Source organism: Rattus norvegicus, chromosome 15 (assembly GCF_036323735.1).
Source record: "Rattus norvegicus strain BN/NHsdMcwi chromosome 15, GRCr8, whole genome shotgun sequence".
Taxonomy (NCBI): Eukaryota; Metazoa; Chordata; class Mammalia; order Rodentia; family Muridae; genus Rattus; species Rattus norvegicus.
In genome coordinates this window covers 7,414,010-7,420,193 of record NC_086033.1, presented here as the reverse complement: position 1 = coordinate 7,420,193, position 6,184 = coordinate 7,414,010, and the positions used below count along the sequence as shown (strand labels likewise).

General features: G+C 43.4%; 1 pseudogene; it reads left to right on the top strand.

Moving 5' to 3' along the window:
• The first annotated feature begins 4,461 nt into the window (after nucleotides 1-4,461).
• Tufm-ps2 (Tu translation elongation factor, mitochondrial, pseudogene 2) lies at nucleotides 4,462-5,840 on the top strand (annotated as a pseudogene).
• The last annotated feature ends 344 nt before the right edge of the window (nucleotides 5,841-6,184 follow it).

The window sequence follows — 6,184 nt, the reverse complement described above, 5'->3', positions numbered from 1 at the left end:
TTCCTTAGGAGTTATGGGGTTGTTTAACTGGTTTATCTTTTCCTGATTTAACTTTCGATACCTGGTATCTGTCTAGGAAATTGTCCATTTCCTGCAGATTTTCAAGTTTTGTTGAATATAGGCTTTTATAGTAAGATCTGATGATTTTTTGAATTTCCTCTGAATCTGTAGTTATGTCTCCCTTTTCATTTCTGATTTTGTTAATTTGGACACACTCTCTGTGTCCTCTCGTTAGTCTGGCTAAGGGTTTATCTATCTTGTTGATTTTCTCAAAGAACCAACTTTTGGTTCTGTTGATTCTTTCTATGGTCCTTTTTGTTTCTACTTGGTTGATTTCAGCTCCGAGTTTGATTATTTCCTGCCTTCTACTCCTCCTGGGTGTATTTGCTTCTTTTTGTTCTAGAGCTTTTAGGTGTGCTGTCAAGCTGCTGACATATGCTCTTTCCTGTTTCTTTCTGCAGGTACTCAGCGCTAAGAGTTCTCCTCGTAGCACAGCTTTCATTGTGTCCCATAAGTTTGGGTATGTTGTACCTTCATTTTCATTAAATTCTAAAAAGTTTTTAATTTCTTTCTTTATTTCTTCCTTGACCAGGTTATCATTGAGTAGAGCATTGTTCAATTTCCACGTATATGTGGGCATTCTTCCCTTATTGTTATTGAAGACCAGTTTTAGGCCGTGGTGGTCCGATAGCACCACGGGATTTTTTCTATCTTTCTGTACCCGTTGAGGCCCGTTTTTTGACCAATTATATGGTCAATTTTGGAGAAAGTACCATGAGGAGCTGAGAAGAAGGTATATCCTTTTGCTTTAGGATAGAATGTTCTATAAATATCTGTTAAGTCCATTTGGCTCATGACTTCTCTTAGTCTGTCTACGTCTCTGTTTAACTTCTGTTTCCATGATCTGTCCATTGATGAGAGTGAAGTGTTGAAATCTCCTACTATTATTGTGTGAGGTACAATATGTGTTTTGAGCTTTAGTAAGGTTTCTTTTACGTATGTAGGTGCCCTTGTATTTGGGGCATAGATATTTAGGATTGAGAGTTCATCTTGGTGGATTTTTCCTTTGATGAATATGAAGTGTCCTTCCTTATCTTTTATGATGACTTTTAGTTGAAAATTGATTTTATTTGATATTAGAATGGCTACTCCAGCTTGCTTCTTCCGACCATTTGCTTGGAAAGTTGTTTTCCAGCCTTTCACTCTGAGGTAGTGTCTGTCTTTGTCTCTGAGGTGTGTTTCTTGTAGGCAGCAGAATGTAGGGTCCTCGTTGCGTATCCAGTTTGTTAATCTATGTCTTTTTATTGGGGAGTTGAGGCCATTGATGTTGAGAGATATTAAGGAATAGTGATTATTGCTTCCTGTTATATTCATATTTGGATGTGAGGTTATATTTGTGTGCTTTTCTTCTCTTTGTTTTGTTGCCAAGACGATTAGTTTCTTGCTTCTTCTAGGGTATAGCTTGCCTCCTTATGTTGGGCTTTACCATTTATTATCCTTTGTAGTGCTGGATTTGTAGAAAGATATTGTGTAAATTTGGTTTTGTCATGGAATATCTTGGTTTCTCCATCTATGTTAATTGAGAGTTTTGCAGGATACAGTAACCTGGGCTGGCATTTGTGTTCTCTTAGGGTCTGTATGACATCAGTCCAGGATCTTCTGGCCTTCATAGTTTCTGGCGAAAAGTCTAGTGTGATTCTGATAGGTCTGCCTTTACATGTTACTTGACCTTTTTCCCTTACTGCTTTTAATATTCTTTCTTTATTTTGTGCGTTTGGTGTTTTGACTATTATGTGACGGGAGGTGTTTCTTTTCTGGTCCAATCTATTTGGAGTTCTGTAGGCTTCTTGCATGCCTATGGGTATCTCTTTTTTTAGGTTAGGGAAGTTTTCTTCTATGATTTTGTTGAAGATATTTACTGGTCCTTTGAGCTGGGAGTCTTCACTCTCTTCTATACCTATTATCCTTAGGTTTGATCTTCTCATTGAGTCCTGGATTTCCTGTATGTTTTGGACCAGTAGCTTTTTCTGCTTCACATTATCTTTGACAGTTGAGTCAATGATTTCTATGGAATCTTCTGCTCCTGAGATTCTCTCTTCCATCTCTTGTATTCTGTTGGTGAAGCTTGTATCTACAGCTCCTTGTCTCTTCTTTTGGTTTTCTATATCCAGTGTTGTTTCCATGTGTTCTTTCTTGATTGCTTCTATTTCCATTTTTAATTCCTTCAACTGTTTGATTGTCTTTTCCTGGAATTCTTTCAGGGATTTTTGTGTCTCCTCTCTATGGGCTTCTACTTGTTTATTTATGTTTTCCTGGAATTCTTTCAGGTATTCTTGCGATTCCTCTCTGTAGGCTTCTACTTGTTTATTAATGTTTTCCTGTGTTTCTCTAAGGGAGTTCTTCACGTCTTTCTTGAAGTCCTCCAGCATCATGATCAAATATGATTTTGAAACTAGATCTTGCTTTTCTGGTGTGTTTGGATATTCCATGTTTGTTTTGATGGGAGATTTGGGCTCCGATGGTGCCATGTAGTCTTGGTTTCTGTTGCTTCGGTTCCTGCGCTTGCCTCTCGCCATCAGATTATCTCTAGTGTTGCTTTGTTCTGCTATTTCTGACAGTGGCTAGACTGTCCTATAAGGCTGTGTGTCAGGAGTGCTGTAGACCTGTTTTCCTGTTTTCTTTCAGCCTGTTATGGGGACAGAGTGTTCTGCTTTCGGGCGTGTAGTTTTTCCTCTCTACAGGTCTTCAGCTGTTCCTGTGGGCCTGTGTCTTGAGTTCACCAGGCAGGTCACTTGCAGCAGAAAAGTTGGTCTTACCTGTGGTCCCGAGGCTCAAGTTTGCTCGCGGGATGCTGCCCACGAGCTCTCTGCGGCGGCAGCAACCAGGAAGATCTGCGATGCCGTTTCCGGGAGCTTCAGTGCACCAGGGTTCCAGATGGTGTTTGGTGTTTTCCTCTGGAATCAGTAATGTGTGCAGAGTGCAGTCTCTTCTGGTTTCCCAGGCATGTCTGCCTCTCTGAAGGTTTAGCTCTCCCTCCCACGGGATTTGGGTGCAGAGAACTGTTTATCCAGTCTGTTCCTTCAGGTTCTGGCGGTGTCTCAGGCGCAGGGGTCCTGCCGCTCCTGGGCCCTCCCCCACGGGAACCCAGAGGCCTTATACAGTTTCCTCTTGGGCCAGGGATGTGGGCAGGGGTGGGCAGTGTTGGTGGTCTCTTCCCCTCTGCAGCCTCAGGAGTGCCCACCTGACCAGGCGGTGAGGTCTCTCTCCCACGGGGTCTGGGAGCAGAGAGCTGCTGCGGGCCGGCTCCCCACTCTTTGATACTATAGCAGCTTATAAATTTTCTTGTGGACGTAAAAGGGTTGCCACATATTTATTAGCCAGGAAATAACCATGCTCCGAGCATCGTGGTATTGAGAAAATGAAAGCACATAAAGAAGGGAAGACAAGACTGGCCCACATGATGAAGATAAACTTGAAACACACTCAAGAGGAATAGATAGCAGGAAATAACCAAGCTGAGGGCTCAATAAAATACAAAGAGAATGATATAAAGAATCAATGATGTGAAGATTTGGTTATTTGAGAAAATAAACATAATAAACAAATTCTTAGCTGTTGCTTGTGTCCTGGACTACTTGCCATGGGACTCTACCTGCCCTTTGGTGTTGGAGGTGAGGTGGTACAGAGTCAATGATACAGACTTCAGGAGCAAGTAAAGAACGCTGCAACCCGCTCGTCTGAACAATACTGCAAGCTCCTTTAATACCCTCCACTCAACCCCCATTGGTCCCAAGAAACCATCTCTTCTAAACAGCAGTTCCCGATTGGCTGGCATTGTCTCCATCAGCAATTCCTGGTCTCTCAAGCAGTCCTCTTAGGTCCTTCTGCAGGAGATGCTTCTGCAGCTGAGCAGTCCCTGGAATTTACATAGAGGAAGCCCCATTCCTGCTACTCAAAGTATCTAAAAGACAGGGGGGAAAAAATCCACATTAACGAAATCAGAAACAGAAGAGGAGACGTAACAACAGATACCACACACAGAAAACCACAAATCTTTATGTCATACTTTCAAAATCTATACTCCGCAAAGTTGGAAAGTCTAAGATAAATGAACAATTTTCTTGATAGATACCACTTACCAAAGTTAGATCAAGAGCAGATAAATTAAATAGCTCAGTAACCACCAAGGAAATAGAAGCAGTAATCAAAATCTCACTACCAATAAAAGTCCAAGGCCAGACAGAATTCTACCAGACTTTCAAAGAAGCCCTAACACCAACACTGCTCAAATTATTCCATGAAATAGAATCAGAAGAAATATTGCTTTATTCATTTTAAAAGCCTATAGTCACTCTGATACTCAAATCACACAAATACTCAACAAGGAAAGAAAATTATGCTTCCCTACATGCCCGGGTTCCAGGTACCTAGTTCTCGATCTGGTCCCTGAGTCCTACCACAATGGCAGCAGCCCCTCTATTACGAGCAACTCCCTGCTACAGCGATCTCTAAGCCAGCCGGACCACATTTCTGTAAAGTCAGCTGTGGCCGCTGAAGGCCTGGTATCGCCCTTCTTGTGTCATTGCACTAGCTGTGGAGGCCAAGAAGACTTACGTATGAGACAAGCCCTATGTGAATGTGGGTACCAACGGGCATGTGGACCATGGCAAGACCACCTTGACCATGGCCATCAGGAAAATTCTATCTGAAGGAGGTGGGGCTAAGTTCAAGAAGTACAAGTAGTTAGACAATGTCCCAGAGGAGTGAGCTCGGGGTATCACCATCAATACAGCCCATGTAGAGAATAGCACTGCTGCCCGACACTATGCCCACACAGACTGCCCTGGTCTTGCAGATTATGTTAAGAATATGATCACAGCCACTGCCCCTTTGGAAGGCTGCATCTTGGTGGTGGCAGCTAAGGATAGCCCTATGCCCCAGACGCGAGAGCACTTACTGCTAGCTAAACAGATCAGGGTAGAGCATGTTGTAGTATATGTGAACAAGGCAGAAACTGACCAGGACTTGGAAATGATGGAGTTAGTAGACCTGGAGATCTGGGAGCTGCTCTCCCAGTTGGGCTATAAAGGAGAGGAAACCCCAGTCATTGTAGGGTCGGCTCTGTGTGCCCTTGAGCAATGTGATCCTGAGCTAGGTGTGAAGTCAGTGCAGAAGCTTCTGGATGCTGTGGACACTTACATCCCAGTACCCACCCGGTACCTGGAGAAGCCCTTTCTGCTCCCTGTACAGGCAGTTTACTCTATTCCTGGTCTCAGCACAATGGTGACAGGCACACTAGAGCATGGCATTTGGAGAAAGGAAATGAACGTGAGTTGCTGGGACATAGAGCCTGGAGAGGGCTGAGGCAGGGAATAACCTGGGTGCTCTGGTCTGAGGCTTAAAGTGGGAAGATTTGAGGCCTGGCTTGGTCACGGACAAGCCGGGCTCCATCCAACCACACCAGAAGGTGGAGCCCCATGTTTATATCCTCAGCAAGGAGGAGGGTGGCTGCCACACACCGTTTCTATCTCACTCCATGCCGTCATGTTCTCCCTGACCTGGGACATGGCCTGTCACATCATCTTGCCTCCATGGAAGGAAATCGCCATGCCTGGATTGGACTTGAAGCTTCGCCTAAACTTGCAGCAGCCCATGATCTTAGAAAAAGGCCGACAGTTCACCTTGACGAATGGCAACAAGACCATTGGCACAGGCCTTGTGACTGATGTACCAGCCATGACTGAGGAGGACAAGAAGATCAAATGGAGCTGAGTCTGGACTTCTGCTAAGGTTGTTGAGCTTAAAGCTGCCCTGGGTCAGCATTCCCACTTGTGGACACAAGCTGCATCCAAGCAGAATACACCTATGGACATTTCTAATCCTGCTCACAAAGAGTAAGTGGTCTTCTAGGAGAGGTAGGCAAATACAACTGTTCCATGAATTAAAAAAAAAAAAGAAAAGAAAATTATAGACTAATTTCCCTTATGAACATTGATGTGAAAATACTCAATAAATATTCACAGACTGAATCCAAGAACACATCCAAAGGATTGTCCACTACGCTCAAGTAAGCTTCATTTTATAGATAAAGGGATGGTTTAGCATGAAAATCTGTCAGTATAATTCACCATATAAACAGTTTGGAAGATAAAAAAAAAACATGGCCATTTCATTAGATGCTGAA